Genomic DNA, 24,974 nt, shown 5'->3' on the forward strand with positions numbered 1-24,974 from the left:
GTCCCGGCCCTGTTCCAAGCCGGGACTAAAGGTGCTCCACGTTGGCGCCTCGTAGCGCCCCAGGGGCTCCCGGTTCGTTACACGGACCGGGACTAAAGAGTTTCAGATTTTGTTTATTTATGGGTTTTTTTTTGAATGAAATTATTTTTGGGTTTTAGGGTTTTAGGGTTTAGGTGTTCGGGAGATTAACGTGATGCCTCGTTTGGTGTTCGGGAATTAGTTTTCATATAATTTAAATAGAAATAATTATGCATATATATATATATATAAGATTAACTTATCTTAGAAGCGATCATATATATACAATTATATGAAGATCTGAATTATCGGGACTAGAGCCCGTCTATTCGATTACATGGACGAACATCAGTAATGGCCCTTAGCTACACTAAATCGTCATTTGTCTTCTATAGCTTCCGTCCTCAGAAATCCCGCAAGCTCCTCTGCAACAGCAATCGTGCGTTGCTCTGGTAGGACCTTCGTCCTCATGGCCGTGTGCTATATAAGAAGAGGAGATGAATATGAATATCAATCATGATAACAAAGAATGACGGGTAAAAATAGAGGTGTGAATGTTCATTGCTTACGTCGAATCTGTGATCCTTGAGCTCAGAGGTAAATGTGCGAATGGTCTCGCAAACATAGTATCCGCATAGATGCGTTCCCCGTGGCTGCTGGTCGCACTTTACGAGAATAGAATATATATAATCAAAATAATAATCTAGCATCATAAATGTATTGAAAATTAATAGAAGTATATCATACTACTACTTACCTGAGCCGCTCTAAAGGTCAGCTTCTCAGGAAAGATACCGGGAGTCACGCACTTGAACCGCTTCCAAACCCTGCCCGACAAGGATAATGATTTGCTAAGTTTTTCATTAATTGATACATCAGAAAATCATCGAAAGAGACCGATAGAGCGCAAGAATAATTGAAATTACCCTTGGAGCATGTCCTGCAGGCTTTGGAACTGTTCCAAGGGTCTCGATAATGGGTCGAAGGCATCAACTCTTCCCTTATCAATTTGAATGTCCAACAGAATCCAATGAAAGCTGCACATGTATATATATATATATGTGTGTGTGTGTGTGTGTGTGTGTGCGTGTGTGTCAGTAACTTATCAATTACACTTATAAGTGAATGGACACAACAGAGTAAAGACCCTCACCTGAAGTTGTATGGAAACAGTATGTGGTCACAGAAATTTTGATCTGTTAGAAACCTTAGAAGGTTTTCCTCCGTCTCCTTGGGTTTATCAGTTAGCGTCGCTATATGTATTTTATCTGGATCAATAAGCCCAATATTTAGGATGTTCTTACTTTTACAATCCAGAATCTTCATTCTGCATAATAGAGTACAAGTTATATATAGATAATGAATTGAAATAACTAAACAAGTTATATGTAGACAACGAATTGAAAAACTTACAGACAATAGCAACTCATAAGCGATTTGTCGAGGACGTCGCCATTGTACATCTGGAAGAGTTCATCAAAGTCGATATGGATTTCTTCGGGGCAGCCATAGTACTCCCGTGGGACACTCAGCACGATCATCGTTTTCCCATTCTTTGATTCACTTAAGTACCATGTATACAAGTAACGCATATTTGTCGGGAGATCATCTTTGCTGACCAAAGGCTCTCCCATGACAAACTGTGGCTTAGGGGCTACCACAGCCTTGGGTAACCTGTCGTCTTGGGAAGCCAGAACATCTTCAACCGGGACACCCCATTCAGTCGCCCACTTCTTTGCTAATTCCAAATCTTGCCCCTGCACCGGAGGGGGAACATTCTCGGTTAACACCTTGAGGGGTGAGATCGACTGTTTGGCCTATTGTCCAAGCTGAGGAACGTCTGATTTTTTCTTGCTTGTAGTTGAACTTGATTTTCTCCCACTTGCACTTGCACGTGATCTGCTCTTTTTCACTTCCTTCTGCAATGTGCGTGTATAGTCATCAGGCTTATGGTGTAAGTCATACTGTGATGGAAGGGTCGTGAAGTATTTTGCAAATGCTATTTGCTTCTCGGTGTATTTCGGGCGGGGCTCGGGTTCCTTCTTTTTCATCTGCGCATCATGATGTTCCTTTGCTATCCTGGCGTTCTCCTCGGGGGTACGACCATAAGGTCTGATAAGAAGATTAGCATGAGGTACCTTTGAGAGGGGCGACCGTTTGCGTTTTGGGGGGCTCCGTCGCTTAGAAATCGTCGGCGGAGTGTTCTTGCTGGCACGCTTCCGCTTAGTATCCGGAGCGGGCGGCGGCGGAGACGGACGACCCAAGTCCGGCGGCGGTGATCGAGATGGACTCGTGTTGTGCTGGCCGACGTCATGTGGAGGGCTTGGAGGTAATGGAGGTGTAGGTGACCTGCGACGACTCGGAGGCGGTGTTGTCCTTGGGGCCGAGCCTAGAAGCTTGATGTAGTTCTTGTCCCATAGGATGACTCCACCAAGTACTTCTCCGAGTGTCCTCTCATCTTCGGGTCCAGCTATGTCGAGCATCATATCATGAAACCCCGCCATGATTTCATCCACCCTGACTTTAGCAAAGCCAGCTGGAATCTCACGGCCATGCCAGCGTGCATCAGGGCCAGAAGGTAAAGCTTGTCCGACGGCCACCTTTATGGATATGCTCTTGAATTTCTGATGGAGTTCACATGATGTTGACTCCTTGATTCCATCCACGGGGTAGCCGGGACCGCCCTCTATCATTCTTCGTTCATCGTCGGGCGGGGCCTCAGATTTAGCCACGCTGCTTTTTCGCTTAGATTGGGCGCCGGTAATATCAAATGCAGGATCTTCGTGGCGCGCTACTCCTCTAAGCTCATCAATCTGCTTTTGTTGCTCGTTAATCCTGGCAAGCAACTGGTTGAACTTGTCATTCTCCTCATCCTGCTGCCGCTTCTTTGCTCTCTCTCGGCTTCTGTAAGTGTCTTGGTCTCTAGCAAACCCAAGCCACCACGGGTAAGAAGGACCGAAGCCTCGCGTTCGTCCTCCATGTTCGTCATTGCTGAGGACCAGTGTGAGCAAATCTTTCTCTCTATCTGCAGTGAACTTTCTTTTTCCCTCCTTAATTTCTTTCACTATCCTTTTCCAATTCTCCCTGGGTATCCTAAGACCGTCACTGCAGATGAGGTCCCCTGTTTCTTCGTCGTACGAACCACCATGCGCAAGGAACCAACTTCTTGCTCTCAATTCCCACTCAAGCATATACACTATACAATAGCAAAATTAAATGACAAACAATATATTTCTTCTTCTTGTAACCCTAAAGTAATTTTTCCTCTTCTTCTATTTCTCCTCTTCTTCTACTTCTTCTTCTACTTCTTCTTCTACTTCTATTTCTCCACTTCTTCTACTACTTCTCCTCTTCTCTTCTTCTACTTCTCCTCTCCTCCTCTTCTAATTTTTTCTCTTCTTCTACTTCTCCTCTTCTTCTATTTTTCCTCTTCTTCTCCTCTCCTCCTCTTCTTATTCTCCTTTTTCTTCTTTTCTTCTCCTCCTCTTCTTATTTTCCTTTTTCCTAATTCTAAATATTACTAACCCTAATAATCTAGCACAAACCTAATAACAATAGGAATTAAATGACAAAAAAAATCTTTTTCTTCTTTTTTTCCCTTTTTCTTCCTTTCTTCTCCTTTTTCTTCCTTTCTTCTCCTTTTTCTTCCTTTATTCTCCTTTTTCTTCTTTTCTTCTCCTTTTTCTTCTTTTCTTCTACTGGCCGGAGTGTTGGGGAGGAGGGGGCGGGGGGCTTACCGGCCGGAGGTGTCGACGGCGCGCGGCGAGGAGGACGGCGGCGCGCGGCGAGGAGGACGGCGGCGGCGAGGAGGACGACGGCGACGGCGAGGAGGACGGCAGGCGGCGGCGAGCAGGACGGCGGGCAGCCTGACGGTGTCGTCGAGTTCGTCGCTGTGCCGCGCCGGGCAGGAGAACGAGGAAGGAGAGAAGGAAATGCGATTTGGGTTGAAAATTTTCTAACTCCCGCTTATATAGGTGGATCTTTAGTCCCGGTTCGGGGCTCGATCCGGGACTAAAGCCCCCCTTTAGTCCCGGGTGGAGCCACGACCCGGGACTAAAGGCCCTTTTTCGGCAGACCAGAAGGCGGGAAGCAGGGGCCTTTAGTCCCGGTTGGAGCTCCGCACCGGGACTAAAGGGGGTCTTTAGTCCCGGGGCGTGGCTCCACCCGGGACTAAAGCCTCTCCTCGGCTGCACGATAAGTTTAGTCCCACCTCGCCCAGCGAGGGGGACTAACACTTGTTTATAAGCCCCGTCGCAGCTTCTCCATCGAGCTTCTCTCTAAAGCACACTTACGGGCCTAAACTCTCTGAAAATTGAAACTATATTCGAAATTATGGATAAAATTCAACCTGAATTCAAAGTGAGTTCACTTTGAATTTAGATTGAATTTTCTCTATAAATTCTCATATAGTTTCAATTTTTTTCTATTTTCATAATTAATAATTTTGACTATCCAAACTATTATCTATTTTGTTATTTTCAATTAAAAACTATGTTTATTAAAAATTCTTTTTGCATATTTGAGAATTTGACAAAACTATGATAATGAAAAGTGTTTGAAATTGAATAAATAATGCAAAACTATTTTCTATTTTCAAAAGTAATTATTTTGACTATCCAAACTATTAACTATTTTGTTATTTTCAATTAAAACTATGTTTATTAAAATCCTTTTTGCATATTTGAGAATTTGACAAAACTATGATAATGAAAAGTGTTTGAAATTGAATAAATAACGCAAAAATATTTTCTATTTTCAAAAGTAATTATTTTGACTATCCAAACTATTAACTATTTTGTTAATTTTAATTAAAAACTATGTTTATTAAAATTCGTTTTGCATATTTAAGAATTTGGCAAAACTATGATAATGAAAAGTGTTTGAAATTGAATAAATAATGCAAAACTATTTTCTATTTTCAAAAGTAATTATTTTGACTATCCATACTATTAACTTATTTTTTTGAGCTAGTTGACTCTGAAATTGAAAAGCACTACAAATGAACTCTGAAAATGTTGAAAGTTGGCATGCTATCATCATTTCACCCACATAGCATGTGTTAAAAAGTTGAGACGACTACGACAAAAACTGGATGCACTTCGTGTACAAAACGGACAATCTCTCTCGAAGTATCAGCGTTTCGAACGAGAACTCATCTCTTACAAAGGGATTTCATTTTTTTGAACTTATTTGAACTCCGTACTTTTTGTGTGTTCAAAATGCACCATTCAAAGGCACATCACAAAATTTCAACAATTTCTGACTTCATTTGGTATTCTTCGTGCATTTACTTTTTTTTTTTTGAGCTAGTTGACCCTGAAATTGAAAAGCACTACAAATAAACTCTAAAAATGTTGAAAGTTGGCATGCTATCATCATTTCACCCACATAGCATGTGTTAAAAAGTTGAGAGGGCTACGACAAAAACTGGATGCACTTCGTGTACAAAACGGACAATCTCTCTCGAAGTATCAGCGTTTCGAACGAGAACTCATCTCTTACAAAGGGATTTCATTTTTTTGAACCTATTTGAACTCCATACTTTTTGTGTGTTCAAAATGCACCATTCAAAGGCACATCACAAAATTTCAACAATTTCTGACTTCATTTGGTATTCTTCGTGCATTTACTTATTTTTTTGAGCTAGTTGACCCTTGAAATTGAAAAGCACTACAAATGAACTCTGAAAATGTTGAAAGTTGGCATGCTATCATCATTTCACCCACATAGCATGTGTGAAAAAGTTGAGAGGGCTACGACAAAAACTGGATGCACTTCGTGTACAAAACGGACAATCTCTCTCGAAGTATTAGCGTTTCGAACGAGAACTCATCTCTTACTAAGGGATTTCATTTTTTTGAACTTATTTGAACTCCATACTTTTGTGTGTTCAAATGCACCATTCAAAGGCACATCACAAAATTTCAACAATTTCTGACTTCATTTGGTATTCTTCGTGCATTTACTTTTTTTTTTGAGCTAGTTGACCCTGAAATTGAAAAGCACTACAAATAAACTCTGAAGATGTTGAAAGTTGGCATGCTATCATCATTTCACCCACATAGCATGTGTTAAAAAGTTGAGAGGGCTACGACAAAAACTGGATGCACTTCGTGTACAAAACGGACAATCTCTCTCGAAGTATCAGCGTTTCGAACGAGAACTCATCTCTTACAAAGGGATTTCATTTTTTTGAACCTATTTGAACTCCATACTTTTTGTGTGTTCAAAATGCACCATTCAAAGGCACATCATAAAATTTCAACAATTTCTGACTTCATTTGGTATTCTTCGTGCATTTACTTATTTTTTTGAGCTAGTTGACCCTTGAAATTGAAAAGCACTACAAATGAACTCTGAAAATGTTGAAAGTTGGCATGCTATCATCATTTCACCCACATAGCATGTGTGAAAAAGTTGAGAGGGCTACGACAGAAACTGGATGCACTTCGTGTACAAAACGGACAATCTCTCTCGAAGTATTAGCGTTTCGAACGAGAACTCATCTCTTACAAAGGGATTTCATTTTTTTGAACTTATTTTAACTTCATACGTTTTGTGTGTTCAAAATGCACGATTCAAAGGCACATCTCAAAATTTCAACAATTTCTGACTTCATTTCGTATTCTTCGTGCATTTTTTTTTGAGCTAGTTGACCCTGAAATTGAAAAGCACTACAAATGAACTCTGAAAATGTTGAAAGTTGGCATGCTATCATCATTTCACCCACATAGCATGTGTTAAAAAGTTGAGAGGGCTACGACAAAAACTGGATGCAGTTCGTGTACAAAACGGACAATCTCTCTCGAAGTATCAGCGTTTCAAACGAGAACTCATCTCTTACAAAGGGATTTCATTTTTTTTGAACTTATTTGAACTCCATACTTTTTGTGTGTTCAAAATGCACCATTCAAAGGCACATCACAAAATTTCAACAATTTCTGACTTCATTTGGTATTCTTCGTGCATTTACTTTTTTTTTTGAGCTAGTTGACCCTGAAATTGAAAAGCACTAGAAATGAACTCTGAAATTGTTGAAAGTTGGCATGCTATCATCATTTCACCCACATAGCATGTGTTAAAAAATTCAGAGGGCTACGACAAAAACTGGATGCACTTCGTGTACAAAACGGACAATCTCTCTCGAAGTATCAGCGTTTCGAACGAGAACTCATCTCTTACAAAGGGATTTTATTTTTTGAACTTATTTGAACTCCATACTTTTTGTGTGTTCAAAATGCACGATTCAAAGGCACATCACAAAATTTCAACAATTTCTGACTTCATTTCGTATTCTTCGTGCATTTACTTAATTTTTTTTGAGCTAGTTGACCCTGAAATTAAAAAGCACTACAAATGAACTCTGAAAATGTTGAAAGTTGGCATGCTATCATCATTTCACCCACAAAGCATGTGTTAAAAAGTTGAGAGGGCTAGGACAAAAAGTGGATGCACTTCGTGTACAAAATGGACAATCTCTTTGGAAGTAGAAGCGACCCGCACAATAAGAGACGACATTCTTCTTCTCTCATATATGATGGACACTAGCTCACCTGATTTTTCATCCGTCGATGATGGTCGCTACTCCTACTTCCCCTAGTGCATAACCAATATCTAGCACAAGGAGAAGAAGGAGAAACGACCCCCACAGCAACAGTCGACATTCTTCTTCTCTCATGTATGGTGGACACTTCCTCACCTGATTTTTCGAGCGTCGATGATGGTCGCTACTCCTTCTTCCCCTAGTGCATAACTAATATCTAGCACAAAGAGAAGAAGGAGAAGCAACCCCCACAACAACAGTCGGCATTCTTCTTCTCTCATGTATGGTGGACACTCCCTCACCTGATTTTTCGACCGTGGTTCCGCTGCACGCCACGTGGTTCCGCTGCACGCCACGTGGGACTAATGGTCTTTAATTTTAAATGTCTGTTTTAATCAAAAACAGATCTGTTACAAAAGGGATTTCATTTTTTGAACTTATTTGAACTGAATACTTTTTGTATATATATGTGGTCGAAATGCATGATACCATGAAGTTAGAAAGGGCTAAACCATTCAAAAGTAGCAAATGAAGTTAGAAAGGGCTAAACCATTCAAATTTGGAAACTATAATGGCACAAACAAAAACTAGACATATATAAATTGGTCCAAGCAGTACATGATACTAGTCCAAACAGTACATAATAATAGCTATCATAGATATATATATTCGAGGTGATGCTGGCCATACTTGACGACTCGAATCAGAATGTCTACCTTATTCGAGGTGACGCTGGCCATAGTTGACGACTCGAATCTTGCAGTACAACTCGTATGAAACGTATGCATCTTTTGCTGCATACTCAATGTTGATACGATCAAGTGGGGCCTTCTCCCAAAGTTTGTGCTGAGACTTTGGGAAATTGGTCTTCATATTACCATATTCCTCGTCGATCAAGGCAACTGGCATATGAGCCATCGAAGTCCTGACATGTCGAAGCCTGAATACCGTTTGGAGATCAATGAAGCAACCAGTTGGTATCTCAATACCGAAGCTGTACCTCATCTTCAGCTTGTCGTTCGTTATGTCAACGGTAGCAAAAGTGATGCCGTTGCGAAGGAAGTCCATGAGTTCTGGACAATGCTTGTCACTACTGCAACAGAAACAAATTAAAATGGAACAAATGTTACATACTGCTGCAATAAGGAAACATGTTTCACTACAACTAAAGAGAAAATTATCTTTAGGATTCAAATAGAACGTATTGCTATCCTATGCAATTTTCATATCCTACGAATTGATCAAGAAACCGTAAATTAACTATGACATATATATATATATATATTCTCCCACGGTTTTGCAAATATTCAATAAGCTAGACATGTTGCATATTGCTATCCAATGGAACCTAGAGAGATCACTATAGCTATCCAATGGAACCTAGAGAGATCACTAGCTATATGCAATTTTCATGACTATGACATATCATATTGCTATCCAATGGAACCAAAAGAGATCACTAGCTATATGCAATTTTCATAACCTTGGATCAAAGAACACCACATAAAATTGTATCACTACAACTATGATTTCAATGGAACATATTGAACCAATCAGATTTTTTAGATTGTGGAACACTATTCCAATCAGATTGTGTTCCCTTCAACTAATCAAAATTGTTTCACTACAACTATTTGAAGCGAACCAACTATGATTCCAATGGAACATATTAAACACTAGTTGATTCTAATACGATTTTTCAGATTATGGAACACTACTCCAATCAGATTGTGTTCCCCTTCAACTAATCAAAATTGTTTCACTACAACTATTTGAAGGGAACCAACTATGATTGAAACAAATAAACTTACAATGTCATTACCTTGGATCAAAGAAAGCCTCAAAACTTACCTCGCCCATTGGAAGATCAAGACATGGTGTGCGAAACATAGTTGGATGACGGCAACACCGCGTTGATCGGCCGTGTACTCCAGATCAAGCCCCAAGAACTTCTCATAATCCACTGCGGCGTCAAGGCATCGTTCCTTCAACTGTCTAGGAAAATGCGGCACCTCCCTGCTCTCATTCGTGTACACGACATCGAGCTTGGTCTTGCCATGTGCGAGCACCTCTTCAAAGCGAGTTGGCATGGTGGAATAGGAGAAGGGAAGAACAGAGGAGAAGAACAGAGCGAGAGCGAGAGAGGAAGAAGAACAGAGAAAGAAGGGCGACGCGACACAGACTCTGCTTCGGTTGTGGTTGTTGAAGCGGGATGCAAACCGTTTGGGCCTTTAGTCCCGGATTGAGCCACCAACCGGGACTAAAGAGGTATACCAACGGTTGCCACCACTACGGAAGGCCACATGTTAGGCCTTTAGTCCCGGGTTGAGCCACCAACCGGGACTAAAGGGGGATACGAACGGTTGCCACCACCACTGCCCACCGCGTAGCCCTTTAGTCCCGGTTTGGGACACGAACCGGGACTAAAGGCTCCTTACGGGCTGGGACTAAAGCCTCGAGGGAGGCATTGAGAATTGGAGCGACGTGGCCGGGCCTTTAGTCCCGGCCCAGAGGCAGGCCGGGACTAAAGGGTCCCGGCCAAAGGCCCGTTTTCCACTAGTGTCATGATCATGATTTGATGGAGCCTTGGACATGCATTCGTTGTTTCATAACTTCACAAGGCATATAGATAAAAGATGCAAGTGTATCTCCTGGAATGAGCTTGAAAACACTTATGCGGTCCCAAGGAATCAACACATTATTCTGATGAAAAAAGCAAATACTGGTACAACATTACATGAGTGAAAAAAGATATCACAAAAGTTTGAATGTACAAATACCACATGCATTACGTGCCACTAAAAAATGACAATGAATAACTTATTGAGAACTCCATGTTGTGGTCATGCACAAAAATCTGTTTGTGCAACTAAATCCTAGTAACATGTTGAGAACCAGTATATTTTTAATACCGCATGAGGCAGATTTTCTGAAAAGAAAATACAGTAGACATAAAATATAGTTTCTCACCAAGTCCTCCAACAATAAGGTGAGACCAATGACCTTTTAGATTAGTATGATGCTGGGCTGGCTCCGCCCCTGCGCAACTGGGTTTTTCTCTGAATCTCATATTCAAGAACCATTTCAGTTATAACACAAAAAGTAAACATTAATTATAAACATATAAATAAATAACAATATTTAGTATTGCCTCTAGAGTATATTTAGTTCATCACCATCATATTCTTGTTTGTCGTGGACTACAATCAAACAGCACCAAGCACCCAACAAAGCAGCGACAAATCATCACCAATATTTCGGCTATAGTAGTTGCTAAGACACATGTACCTTTCGTCCATGTATCTATCATCCGTCATCTCAACTCTGATGCCGCCTATGTGTCACGACGGACCAGAAGTGCAACCCTACGCACGCCAAGACATGGTTGTTGTGATATGCCGCACGTAGGTTGGACGTCGCACGCAAATCCAACGTTCTTTTCATGATCATCCATGTCATGTTGCGAGCTGCACGCAGAGCGTCATGGGTGCTAGGCTGTGGCCGTGGATCGGGGAAGGGCAATGCAATGGACTAGATGTGTGATGCCTGATAACCCGTAGAAAGATAGTGCAAAGGCTGCGTCCCAAAGGTACTCGCCGGCACACGCAGTTTCTTGTTTCCACCCGTGTACACGTGTGACTAATTGGAGGCTCCCCTTTTTTTTGAAATAAAGACGCTTGACGCTAGAAGCGCCCGTCTTTTATCTCTCCGTAATAATAAAGCACCGACTGTCTCTGTCGTCGGTCGTGCCATTTTTACAAAAAGAAAACCCAACGTTTAAGTAAGAAAACGAATCGTCTTTTACAGTTTACATAAAATTCCTTATATTTAATCAAAACTAACCTGCAGTCCTGGTACTGTGCAGTCCAAAATATAAGTTGGTTTCAAATTGCCCCTAAAGTTGACTAAAATCACCCACCAATGCCACATAGAAAACGTTTCAAACAGGAAAATCTCCGGACTGGACCGGCCCATGTAGGCACCTCCTATATTACGCTCTGCGCATTGGAAAAAGATGCAGCACACCTGTTTGGGCCGGCCCATGCGTGGGCGCCTGTTTTTTTGGTTTAGTTTTTATTATTTTTCTTTTCAGTTCCATTTTATTTTTTACTTTAAATAATTTATAACTTCAAATAACTTTTCTCAATTTTAAGAAACAGAGAATTTCAAAATAAAATATTCAAAAAAAACATAATTTTTTAGAGAATTCAAAAACTACCCAGGAGTTTTGAAAAATGTTTGCATATACAAAAAATGTTTAAATTTTGAGAAAATATCTACAAAATAAAAAAAATCAATGGTTGTAAACAAAAGTCCATGTAAAGATCTTAAAAACAGTTCGTGCCTCTGTTTTTAGTCTCGTTTTTTATTTTCATTTTTCTGTTCCATTTTTTAATTTAAATAATTTAGAACTTTGAAAAACTTTTGCAATTTATAAAACTGAGAATTTTGAAATAAAAGTTTGAAGAAAACATAAAATGTTTGTGAATTCAAAAAATGCTCGGGATTTTTGTAAAAATATTCGCATATTCAAAAAAATGTTCATAATTTTGAGAACAATGTTGGTGAAAACAATAAAAGTCCATGATTTTCAAAAAAAAGTTTGTGTACTATTTTTTGAGTGCAATTGAAAAAAATGTTTGCTAATTCAAAAAATGTTCATGCATTTCAATAAACGTCCTAAAATTTTAAAGACATATTATGATTGGCACCATTGAAGATTTTAATTGTTTTTCTCCCGTTGCAACGCACGGGCCCTTTTGCTAGTAAATTTATAAAATCACTAGCCAACATCCACACAAAGTTATAACCTTATAGATCCACAAAGCTACAGTAGCCAACGTAACAAGTGCGAATCAACGTTCAGATTGACAAATGCAAAAATAGGCAAATATTATGATCATGGAGCCTAACAACTACCGTGGAGGGCGACTCCAGAAGCTCAATCTATCGAAGCGGTTTACCGAGCCAGCGTTATAGTGCTTCTAATCTTCTGCATGATCATCAGCATGGGTTCAGCATCGCGCTGCTTCCTCAACAGTGTCCACATCTCTAAGAAGAGATGGCATTTGAACATGATATCAGCTCGATGAGCGGTGAATTTCTTCTAAATCGCAATTTTGTTTCTAGTTGTCCATAATGACCTTTTCAAAATTGAATTTAGCAGAACACCTTCCCCTTTGGTGCGCTTCAGCTCATCGACCCTTCGAGAATGCTACGACCTTAAGGAAGACAGTCTCGCTTTTACTAATCACTCATTGCGCGATTGGCGTCAACCGAGTGGAGTAAGCTTTTGCCACAACTTTAAGCGGCACATTAATGAACGTGATAGGCCTGAACAACCTAATATTGTTGTCCGCTCCTTTGACTTTAGGGTCAAACTAATATCATCGTAGTTAAGGCGGGACAAATCCACCGTATCTAGAGCAAAGCCGTTCACGATCGCCTAGAACAGGTGCTTAAGGCACGGGCAAAATTTCTAGAAAAATTCCACCGGCCAACCATCAGGGCCAAGCGTCGTGTCCGTCTTCATATCGGACACAGCCTTGTCGATCCCTTTAAGAAGGAAGCATAGAGCAAGCTCGTCGTTCTCCTCCTGTGAAACCCGCTCCATTGGGTCCCACAGATCCTTCCGCAGGCACAAGGGCTTTTCATCGACCATCCCCAACGTATGGAACTTTTGCGTTTCCGACCGTTCGCGTACGCCCCCCCCCCCCCCCCCCTTCTCTCGGTGTCATGTAAACATGCTATATGTAAGCTTTTACTATCTTGTTGTAAGCGACTGGTTCGTCTCTACCATGAATTCAAACAATAATTCCGTACTCAGATCAATAAATTAAATTGCGAATATGTAATATTTAATGTTTTCATGATATCAATATTAGGCGATACTCTTCAAACGATTTGGAGATAAAACTCCGTCGTGTACTACAAAATTCCAAAAAGGGAAACTAAATTTAGTTGTACATCATTGAATTGCACACATTTTTTCTTTCTGGTCTCCTTTTCCGTTTGCCCGGATCCTAAGTCTTTTTTGAATTTCTTCAACAGGAGAAATCACAGGTTGTGGCCGGAGCCACACGTGCGCATCAGGGGAGATCCATCCGGTACGCGGCGACTCCACGGGTTTGGTTTCGCCCGTGATGAAGTTGTACTTTAACAAGCGATGTAAGAAGACAAAGTAGGCACACCCACCGTCCATGCCTAGCTGGTCGGAGTCTGCAGTGAAGCTCGTGGGGAACCCAAGGAACAGGACATGATCACCCAAGCTCCGGCCATCTCTCTCCACCCATTGCATCTTGATCTTGCCGCCGTCCACTTCTTCTTCCGCTGCACGCACCATCACCGCTAGCGCCGGTACCACGGGCACATTCGTGGACAAGGTGTCCATGTTTTTGTTGTACCATTCACGCTCGAGTAGGACGGACGCCCACAACAGCTCGCCGCGGGACTCGAAGACGTAGTTGTAATATCGCATGTAACGTTTGTGCTCGGGCCTATCCTCCGTCATCTCGAGCCTGATGCCGTCGGTGTCACCGCCATTGTTTGCTAAATCATCTGTCGTGAAGCAGTAGAAGTGTCTGCGCGTCCACACTAAGACCTTGCCATCGTGATATGCGGCACAGTTGTTATTGTATGCCGCCCACCCATACAACCTCTTTTCCATGATCATCCATGCCGTGTCACCCGGGCGCAGGATAGCTGCCGTGAAGACAGTAATGTCAATATTGAGGTCGACAAAGCTGTACAGAAAAACAGTGCCGTCGCCGTACACGACGCCATGGGAATTCTCCATCCGCCGCCGGATCCCATGGTTGCCAGCGGGGAAGTGAGGCAATGGGGTGACGGCTCCGGTGATAATGTCGCGGAGCGTTGGCTTGGGAGGTCGTCCAGCGAAGCGCCAGACGGCCTCGCCGTTGCGGCCGGCCACCCAGGCCGTGTCGTCGCAGGACGGGAGAACGTTGCCGTCGTAGCAGCGGTGGTAGCTCGAAGTCGCCTCGGGAGGGACGCTCCCGGAGTAGAACACGGGGGTGTGCATGAGCATGCCGCGGCCGGGGTGCTGCGAGAGCATCCATGGGAACAACTTGTGGCGGGCCGGCGTCCGCGCCGCGTTCCGCCACGGCCGGCAGACGGCGTGGAAGCGTACGAAGTCGCGAGCGTCGTGCAGGCGGCCGGAGACGTCGAGGAGCAGGTCCGTCGCGAGAAAGGCCCAGGGCTTGGTAGCCTGGGACAAGTCCACGGCGACGACGGACTCCATCGATCCAACAGTTACGACTTACGAGGATGCAAGTGAATCGATTGCGACCACATAGTTGAAAACATAGTCGAGGAAGCTTGACTTGTAGACGCGCCAGGACTCCTAGTCCTATTCCTATCTTGAATCAAACTTGTTTTTCGAATTAAAGTACTAGTATATAATTTATATTTAATGTTATTTTAAGATCCTAGGTTAATCAAACTGGATCGGTGGCGAGGCTACGTGTAACTTGTGGTCAACTGACCCCACAGGTTTTCAGAATTTTTGCAGAAATACACTGATTTATTATAGAATAATAACCCCACAACTTGATCGAAAGTCGAAACAAGATTTCACCCTGATTTATGTATAAAACAACAACCGAACAATGTGATGAGAGGCATCCCCTCTTAAAAAGCTGACCCTAAGGTAACTGGATCAAGTAACATGCACGTGACTACGCGCTCAAAAAATAACATAAGATAACATGCACGTGACTCCAGAGTACAACACCTGCTACGTCCTAGAACACCTAAGCTCCCTGACAACCCCCTCAAGAGGAAGAACATCGCAAAGCGTTGATGCTACCGAGCTCATCGAACCAAAGTTTTTATCCAGAATCAAGACAGAGAGAGGAGCATCACGACGACATCTTCAAAAAGAAAGCGACAGAGCTTTCGATAGGCACCTAACTAGGCTCCGCCGCCATGCATCGACACTAACTAGGCTTCGCCCCGTTCCTCGAGCCGACGGCGGCAAGGGGAGGGAAGGGTGGGTTGGGAGGTGATCCGGCGGTGGCTAGGGTTCGTCTTCTCAGTCGCTCGCTGGAGTGAGGCGAGAGGGGATCTTTTCTCTTCAACCAAAAGAGGAAAACTTACACCTGTTTAGGAAATCAAAATAATGCTCTATCCATTCCTAAATAATGGTCATTTTAGAGATTACACAACGACCTACATATAGATATAGATGTATATAGACATAATTTAGAGTGTAAGTTCATTCATTTTGCTCTGTATGTAGTCCGTAATTAAATCTTTAAAATGAAAATTATTTAGAAACAGAGGGAGTATTTAAACTATTCAAGGATCATTTAAGTTCTCTTCAATTCGTTTTAAAATAAAAGAAAATTTATCATTTTAGGGAAATTAAATGAATATCTATACACATTTATTTTTTAATAAGTTCTTTTTCAGATACAAGAGATGAGGTATGCATCCACGTGGTGTACAAGTCCTACGTTACAGCTTCCAAATTAGTTGAAATTCTAGCATGATGTCAACTTGCACCTTTTAGAGTTTGATTAATAAAAATTGCATAATTTACTAATGGGAAAAAGCTATGGAGTCTTTGTCTCTCACTTATTTTGAAGTGTATAAAATTTGCGATTGCTTCATTAAATGTAAAAGTTACTGTATAAAATTTGTGATTGCTTCACTAAATGTAAAAGTTACTGTATTACAATCTAATTTAAGATGCACAAAATACTGTCTCCACTTTTTGGGTAAGTATATTGTTTATTTAAAGTTCTAATGATATTTTGGTGATTTAAATTGGATTCGAAACTCCTTATCAATTTCTTTAAGGAATTTACATACGATTTCCACACAAAAAAGGAGAAGGAATCTACAGAGGAAAATGAGAGCCAACGTAATATAAAATCAAATCATATTTCAAAAGATTTTAAACAAAAGATTTCAAGATTTGCATTGTAATATAAACACTGTATGTCTCAGCGGTATAAACAGTATTAAAAGGCACTGAAAAATTTAAGCACGCTATACCGCCGCTAATAGCACGTTATAGCGTATAAAGAATTGACTCGTTAAATTAATCAGTGTACAAAGTCTCGCTAATAGCACGCTATAACGCGTTATATCATGCAAAAAGCATCTCCAACAACGGTGCCAAAAAACGCGCGCGAGGTAAACTGCGATTTTAGCGCGTGCGGGATGGAAAGCGCGCTCCAGCGGAGGCAAGAAATTAGCGCGTGCTGCAAACGATTACGCGCGCGGAAGAAAGGGGCGGCCGCGCGCTTGATTTGGTGCGCCGAAAAATGCGGCGCTCACCACGTGGTTGCCCATCGCCCTCATCACTACCACGCGCGCTCTACCGCTTCCTCGCGCTGCCTCTGTCGCCCCGCCACCGACGCGCCCCCACCGAGCCACTATGTCGCTGTTGGAAATATACCCTAGAGGCAATAGTAAAGTTGTTATTATTATATTTCCTAGTTCATGATAATTGTATATTATTCATGCTATAATTGTATTAACCGGAAACCGTAATGCATGTGTGAATATATAGATCACAATGTGTCCCTAGTGAGCTTCTAGTTGACTAGCTCGTTGATCAATAGTTGATCATGGTTTCCTGATCATGGACATCGAATTTCATTGATAACGGGATCACATCATTGAAGAATGATGTGATGGACAAGACCCAATCCTAAGCATAGCACTAGATCGTATTGTTCGTCTACTAAAGCTTTTCTAATGTGAAGCATCATTTTCTTAGACCATGAGATTGTGCAACTTCTGGATACCGTAGGAGTGCTTTGGTGTATCAAACGTAACAACGTAACTGGGTGATTATAAAGGTGCACTACGGGTATCTCTGAAAGTGTCTGTTGGGTTATACGAATCGTGACTGGGATTTGTCATTCCATGTGACGGAGAGGTATATCTGGGCCCACTCGGTAATCCATCATCATAATGAGCTCAATGTGACTAAGGAGTTAGCCACGGGGTGATATGTTACAGAACGAGTAAAGAGACTTGCCGTAACGAGATTGAACAAGGTATAGGGATACCGACGATCGAATCTCGGGCATGTATCATACCGGTAGACAAAGGGAATTGCATATGGGATTGATCGAATCCCTAACATCGTGGTTCATCCGATGAGCTCATCGTGGAACATGTGGGAACCAACATGGATATCCAGACCCTGTTGTTGGTTATTGGAGGAAGAGGTGTATCGGTCATGTCTGCATGCTTCCCGAACCCGTAGGGTCTACACACTTAAGGTTCGATGACGCTCGGGTTATATGGAAATAGTATGCGTGGTTACCGAAGATTGTTCGGAGTCCCGAATAAGATCCCGGACGTCGCGAGGAGCTCCGGAATGGTCCGGAGGTAAAGATTCATATATAGGAAGTGAGGATTTGATTGCTGGAAGTGTTTCGGGCATCACCGATAATGTACCGGGACCACCGAAAGGGTTCCGTGGTCCACCGGGAAGGGCCACCAGCCCCTAAGAAGTACATGGGCCAAAAGTGGATGGGAACCAGTCCATAAGTGGGCTGGTGCGCCACCACCATCAGCCCAAGGCGCAAGAGAGAGGGTGGTGGGCTAACCCTAGGCGTGGTGGGCTAGCCCACCCTAGGGCGCCACCTCCTCCACCCCTTGGCCGCCGCCCCTTGCCCTGGATGGGCTGTTGCACCCCTTAGGGTGGAAAACCTAAGGATGGGCACCCTCCTCCCTCTCCTCCTATATATAGTGGAGGGTTTGGGGTTTTTTTTGAGACACAATCTCTCTCTCTCTCGGCGCAACCCTCCTCCTCCTCCTCCTAGTGCTTGGCAAAGCCCTGTCGGAGTGCCACGTAGCTCCACCGTCACCACACCGTCGTGTTGCCGGAGCTCCCCCTCAACCTCTCCTCCTTCCTTGGTGGATCAAGGCATTGGAGACGTCACCGGGTTGCACGTGTGTTGAACGCGGAGTCGCCATTGTTCGGTGCATAGATCGGAATCCACTGTGATCTGAATCGCTGCGAGTACGACTCCATCAACCGCGTTCTAGCAACGCTTCCGCTTAGCGATCTTCAAAGGTATGAAGATGCTCTACCCCTTTGCTCATTGCTGGTTTCTCCATAGATAGATTCTTGTCTGATGTAGGAATTTTTTTAAAATTACTACGTTCCCCAACAGCCGTCGTGCCGCCGTGGATCTTCGGGCTACCGTGGCGTCCGCGAGCGCCCCTCCGGCGCCTACTATGTCGAGGTCCGGTCCGACGACGTCCGCCTCGGCGTCGGCACGTTCGAGACCTCGCACGAGGCCGCCCGCGCGTACGACACGGCGGTGTGGCGCCTAGGGAGGCCTCACGCGCAGATGAATTTCCAGGACGTCTACACGCGCGAGAAGGCGTAGGACCTCGCCCCTCCGCCTCGTCTGATAATAGACTAGGACCGTGTGGAGCACCGTCGACGGTAGCGCCGCCTCCTCGTCGTCGAGGAGGATGAGCGAGCCATGGCGGAGTACGTCATCCAGAGGACGTCGTCGCTGAGAACGCCTTCTGGGCGAAGAGGACGGCAAGGCGTCGCGAGGAGCGGGATGACACGCGTCGATGCAAGGCACTAGCCATATCGCAATGCGAGGTCGTCAACAACGAGGGGACGTCGTTTTTCAGGAGTGACGATGAACATTGGGATGATATTTGGCTCGATACCTCGGACACCGAGGATGATGATGAGGAGGAGGACGACGACAGGGAGTAGGTTCTAGTAGTTGCACCGTAGTTTCTTTATCTATCCATGTGATGTATCGTTTTATCTATGTATTGTGAAATATCTATGTATCGTTTTATCTATCTATCTATGAAATATTTATGTATTGTGCGAGAGCGCGCGTTGCATTTTAACGCCTGCTGGAGCTAGGCGCGCGCTGTATTTTATAGCGCCGCTGGAGTCAGTGCTGGCCGCCGTGCCAAAACAAACGAACAGCACACCGCAAGCTCATTTTTAGTGCGACGCGTGTTGGATGGCTGTTGGAGATGCTCTAATAGCATCTTTTTAGGGGCACGCTATTTTATATAGCCCGTAATTTTTTTCCTTTAGAGCATCTCTAGTAGAACCCTCAAACCCTTAAATGTAAAATCAGTTTTAAGGGTTGAGAATTGCCTAGTTTTGACACTTTTAAGGGTTGAAAAACAGGGGCAAAGACTAGAACCCTCAAACCCAACCCTTATAACGGAATATTCCGTTATAAGGGTTGGGTTTGAGGGTTCTAGTCTTTGCCCCAACCCCAAACCTTAAAACTGTCATTTCATATATCAACATTTCATCACATTTCATCATATGACATATCACAAATTCAATCATATTTGACATAAAACAATAATCATTCTAGTTATTATTACAACACCGAATAAAACAATAATCATTCAAATTATTACAACAATGTTTGAGCAAATTACAACATAAAACATTGTTTGAGCAAATTACAACAATTGTTCGAATCAAATAGGACATAGAAAAGTAAAACAAAGATACATCATGGGCCAATACGCCGCCCATCCAACTGCTAATGGTGCTCTACTAGATCATCCCGGAGACGACCATGAGTGGTTGCATCCTCAATCTCACGATGTGCTTGAAGAAAGGCGTGTATGCGAGAAGGGTTTCTTTCCGGTTGCACACGGGTACCAACATTGTCATAGAAACAAGGGAGGTTTAACCATCTCTCATCCTCTAGGATCATGTTGTGTAGAATCACACAACATTTCATGATGTTCACCAAGGTTTTTTGTCCCAAAACCGAGCTGGACCCCGAACTATGGCAAACCTTGCTTGTAAAACACCAAAAGCTCTCTCAATATCTTTGCGGGCTTCCTCTTGTGCCTTGGTGAAATGAGCCTCTTTTCTTGTTAAGGGCACCCCATTTTTCTCCTTGATGGACTTCACAAGAGTTGCCCATTCGGGATAGATGCCATCGGTGAGATAGTATCCCATTGAATACTCATTGTTCATGATTTTGTAGTTGCAAGCTGGAGCATCCCCAGAAATTAATCTTTTGAACAATGGAGATCTATTGAGGACATTGATATCATTGGGTGTTTCCGGCAACCCAAAGAATGCACGCCAAATCCATGTGTCCTCCGATGCTACAGCCTCAAGCACAATGGTAGCATCACGGCTTTTACCGCAATACATTCTGTGCCATGCCTTTGGGCAATTTTTCCACCTCCAATGCATGCAATCAAGACTACCAAGCATCCCCGGCCATCTCCTTTTTTCATTCATTTCCATTAATCTCTTTGTATCTTCCTCGTTTGGTGCCCGAAGATACTTCTCACCATACAAACGGATGACCAACTTGGCAAACCTACGGACGGCCTCCGTGGTTGTATCTTCCCCAATGCGAAGATACTCGTCGGTATAATCCGCGGGTATGCCATAAGCGAGTACCCGCATTGCCGCCAATATCTTTTGATATGCACTAAACCCCATGATACCGGCGGCGGATCTACGACGTTTAAAGTAATAGGAGGCAACCTCACAATCGTTGACAATCTTCACAAACAAACTACGACGCATTCGGTACCTTCTGCGAAAGAGACGATGAGGGTATGTAGGTACCTCCGCGAAGTAGTCTTGCATCAAATGCTCGTGTCCGAGAGCACGGTTCCTGATGGGGTCATAGTCCTAGGGTAGGGTCATAGGCCTGCCCTACATGTCCTACCCAAGGACTACCCCACACGAGGGACAGGACCTTAAGTATGCCCCGACTGAATTAAGGTGCCCCCATCATCCAGTCGGTAACAGGCCCAGAATCATCCAGTCGGAGACTAACATTCGGAGAGCAACGGGCCTACCGACTGGATACACTCGGTACGTCGTAACCTCTCTGGAGGGTAACTGTTGTACGTTTCCGGGTGCATTTACTAGCATTTAGAGCATACGTTACCTGTAACGTATGCATTCAATCGCCACTACTCCACCCCTGAATCAGAACCGTTGTGGAGGGCAGCGCACTCTATATAAGCCGCCCTCCCCCACTGGTAAAGGGGTTAGCAAATCTTTGTACTCCATATCACACTCGGTAACAAGCTCCGAAAGCACTGAGACGTAGGGCTGTTACCTCCACCGCAGAGGGGCCTGAACTCATACAACCTCGCCGTAGCTAGGGCTCTGCCCATCTCATTCGTACCCTACACATCTACTGTCAGTCTTACACCCACGACAGTTGGCGCCCACCGTGGGGCAGGCGTCTAAGCGACTTCCGGCGAGTTTGCGACTACTTCCTTTCGTCATGTCGTCCGGTGGAGATTCGAGCATGGGTCACCAGATCCTCTTCAGCGCTCTCTCCTTCATCGTCGACGGTTCGGCGTGGCTTCGGGAAGCACCTCTCGACGTCGAGGCTCTTCCCCGTCACGGGGCCATGCACTTCCGTGTCGGCGCTCGCGGCGTTCTCCTTCTCCAACAATCGGCTCCATTGCCGGCTTGCACCTTCGTCACGCGCCACAGCAAGCGGTCTCGCAGTCCACGTCTCCAACGTTGGGTGCAGCATGCCCGAGCGCGTCAGTTCGCGTCCTCTCAAGTGGCGGTTCTGGAGTCTGTCGTGGTTGCCCAGTGCTCGGGCTCGGTTCCGACTGAGCTTCCTTCCGAGTACGTGGGCCCCGGACCTGCAGCAGAAGTTCACATGGCCAACACCCATGAAGATCCTCATCAGGCCGGCCGGAACGAGCGCGAAGTCGGTGAAGCTTCCGGTGCACGCCGTCCGCCTCGCCGTTCTGCCAGTCGGCACACCTGGCAGAGCAACGTGGAGTTGTTCCGCACACCTCTCCTCAACTTGGCTGCAGCAGCCAAGATCGCCGATTCCCTCCAGCCGACTGATTCAGAGGCAGGAAGGGGAATCGAGCAGATCCGTGCTCTGTTGCACACGGCGCAGCAGCAGAATTCGGCAGTCTCCCAGTCGCACAATCGGATCCACAATAGTTCCGTCCATGCAAACACGCATCGGTCGGTTCACAACCCTGGCTCCTATCAGCACCACAGGGGAGGCAGTCGTTCCATGGTCCGCGAAGATCGCCGCCGTTCGCGCACCCCTCCGCGGGGTGGGCCCTATGGGTCCCGACATCATGATGATCGGCGTTCAGTCGGCGACACTTATGACCCGAGACCCGACGCAAGAGGGCGAATCGCCCAGCGAAGAATCGACAGGGGTCGAGCCCACCGCGATGGCCACGATCTGGATCGTCTGAGTGGCAACAGGACCATCGTGTCCGGCCCCGAGTGTTTTAGTCGAGCCATCTGCTCGGCTGACATCCCGCCCAACTTCCGATTGGCAGCGGGAATCGGTAAATTTACGGGGGAATCCAAGCCTGAAACATGGCTAGACGACTACCGAGTGGCAGTCCAGATTGGAGGAGGGGACGACCATGTCGCTATGAAGCACCTCCCTCTGATGCTCGACGGCTCGGCACGAGCTTGGCTGAACCAGTTGCCCCCCTCAAGCATTTACAGTTGGGCAGATCTGGCCCGAGTGTTCATCAGGACTTTCGAAGGGACGTGCAAACGCTCTGCAGGCCTTGTGGAGCTTGAACACTGTGTCCAGAAGCCGAATGAGCCCTTGCGCGACTTCATCCAGTGATGGACAACTCTCTACCACACGGTGGAGAACGTCACCGAGCATCAAGCAGTCTGCGCATTCAAGGCAGGCATTCGGTACAGAGAGCTGTACCTAAAGTTCGGCCGGACGGGCGACATCTCCATGAGAAAGATGATGGAGATAGATGCTCGCTATGCAAATGGCGAGGAAGAAGACCGCATCCGGAGTGGCAAACACAAGACAGTCGGCGATGCCGACGGAGGTAACACTCGGAAGCAGAAACAGAAAGTTCCACCCACACCGCAGGCACAAGCTGCAGCTGTGACCAGCGCCAAGTTCAAGGGCAAAGGGAAAGCGCCGTCTGCCCCCAAGAAGAAGCCGTTCAACAATCCCATCCTGGATCAGCCTTGTCCAATTCACACGAAGATGGACGAAGAAGGCAACCCCATATACGCGAAGCATACCACTCGGCAGTGTCGTCTCCTGATCCAGGGGTTCAACGAAGGACAACCGAGTGAGAAGAATCCTGAACAAGATGAGGAGGATAAGGAGGATCCGTTCCCCCAAGTCCATGCAACCCTCATGATTTTTGCTGACGTCGAAAGCAAGAGTCGACTGAAGCTGGTGAACAGAGAGGTCAACATGGCCGTTCCGACTGCTCCCAAGTTCCTTAGATGGTCTCAGACTGCGATCACCTTTGATCAGTCGAACCATCCAACGCATGTCCCCACTCCAGGAAGACAGGCTCTGGTCGTCGACCCGGTGGTGGAAGGAGTCCGACTGCGCAAAGTCCTCATGGACGGCGGTAGCGGACTGAACATCATGTACGCCGACACCCTCAAGGGAATGGGCATTCCGATGTCCAGACTCAGCAAGAGCAATATGCAGTTCCACGGAGTCGTCCCCGGGCGGAAGGCCAAGTCACTCGGCCAGATCGCGTTGGACGTTACTTTCGGCTCCGACAAAAACTTTCGCAAGGAGAAGCTCACATTCGAGGTGGTGGATTTCCAGAGCGCTTACCATGCAATTCAGGGCCGTCCGGCGTACGTGAGTCTCATGGCATGCCCGTGCTATGTGTACTTGAAGTTGAAGATGCCAGGTCCAAAAGGCGTTATCACCATCACCGGCAACCGTCAGCGAGCCGAGGAGTGTCTGCAAGAGGGATCAAGAATCGCCGACCAGCAGATGGCTGTACTCGAGCTCGAAGAGTACAAGAAGACAGTCGACCCTGCCGACTTAACGCGCTCAAAGAAGCCAGCTTCTGAGTCCGCGTTCCAGTCGGCGGGAGAGACTAAGAAGGTCAGCATCCACCCGACGGACGAGTCTGCCGCCCCGACGAACATCTCCACCACCCTCGATCCTAAATAGGAAGCCGAGCTCACCCAATTCCTCCGTGAGAACTGGGACATCTTCGCATGGAAACCTTCTGACATGTCGGGTGTACCCAGGGAGTTGGCTGAGCACCGACTGCATGTGGATCCCGTCGCTCGGCCCGTCCGAGAGCGCCTGCGTCGGTCCGCCGCGCACAAGAGGAAGGCAATCGGAGAAGAGGTGGCCAAGCTGCTGGCTGCCAATTTCATTCGCGAGGTTCACCACTCCGAGTGGCTCGCCAATGTCGTCATGGTGCCCAAGAAGGACAAGTCACTCCGAATGTGCATTGACTTCAAGCACCTCAATAAGGTCTGCCCGAAAGACCATTTTCGGCTCCCCCGCATAGATCAAATTGTCGATTCGACTGCGGGATGCGAGCGTTTGTCATTCCTTGATGCCTACTCGGGATATCATCAGATCCGTCTGTATGGTCCTGATGAGTTGAAAACGGCCTTCATCACCCCGTTTGGGTGCTTCTGCTACAT

The 24,974-nt window shown here is 45.2% G+C and overlaps 1 pseudogene; it reads left to right on the top strand.

The window, feature by feature from the left end:
- Nucleotides 1–16,747: 16,747 nt before the first annotated feature.
- LOC123397113 lies at nt 16,748–19,286 on the top strand (annotated as a pseudogene).
- Nucleotides 19,287–24,974: the final 5,688 nt, after the last annotated feature.

Source organism: Hordeum vulgare, chromosome 5H (genome assembly GCF_904849725.1).
Source record: "Hordeum vulgare subsp. vulgare chromosome 5H, MorexV3_pseudomolecules_assembly, whole genome shotgun sequence".
NCBI classification, from domain to species: Eukaryota; Viridiplantae; Streptophyta; class Magnoliopsida; order Poales; family Poaceae; genus Hordeum; species Hordeum vulgare.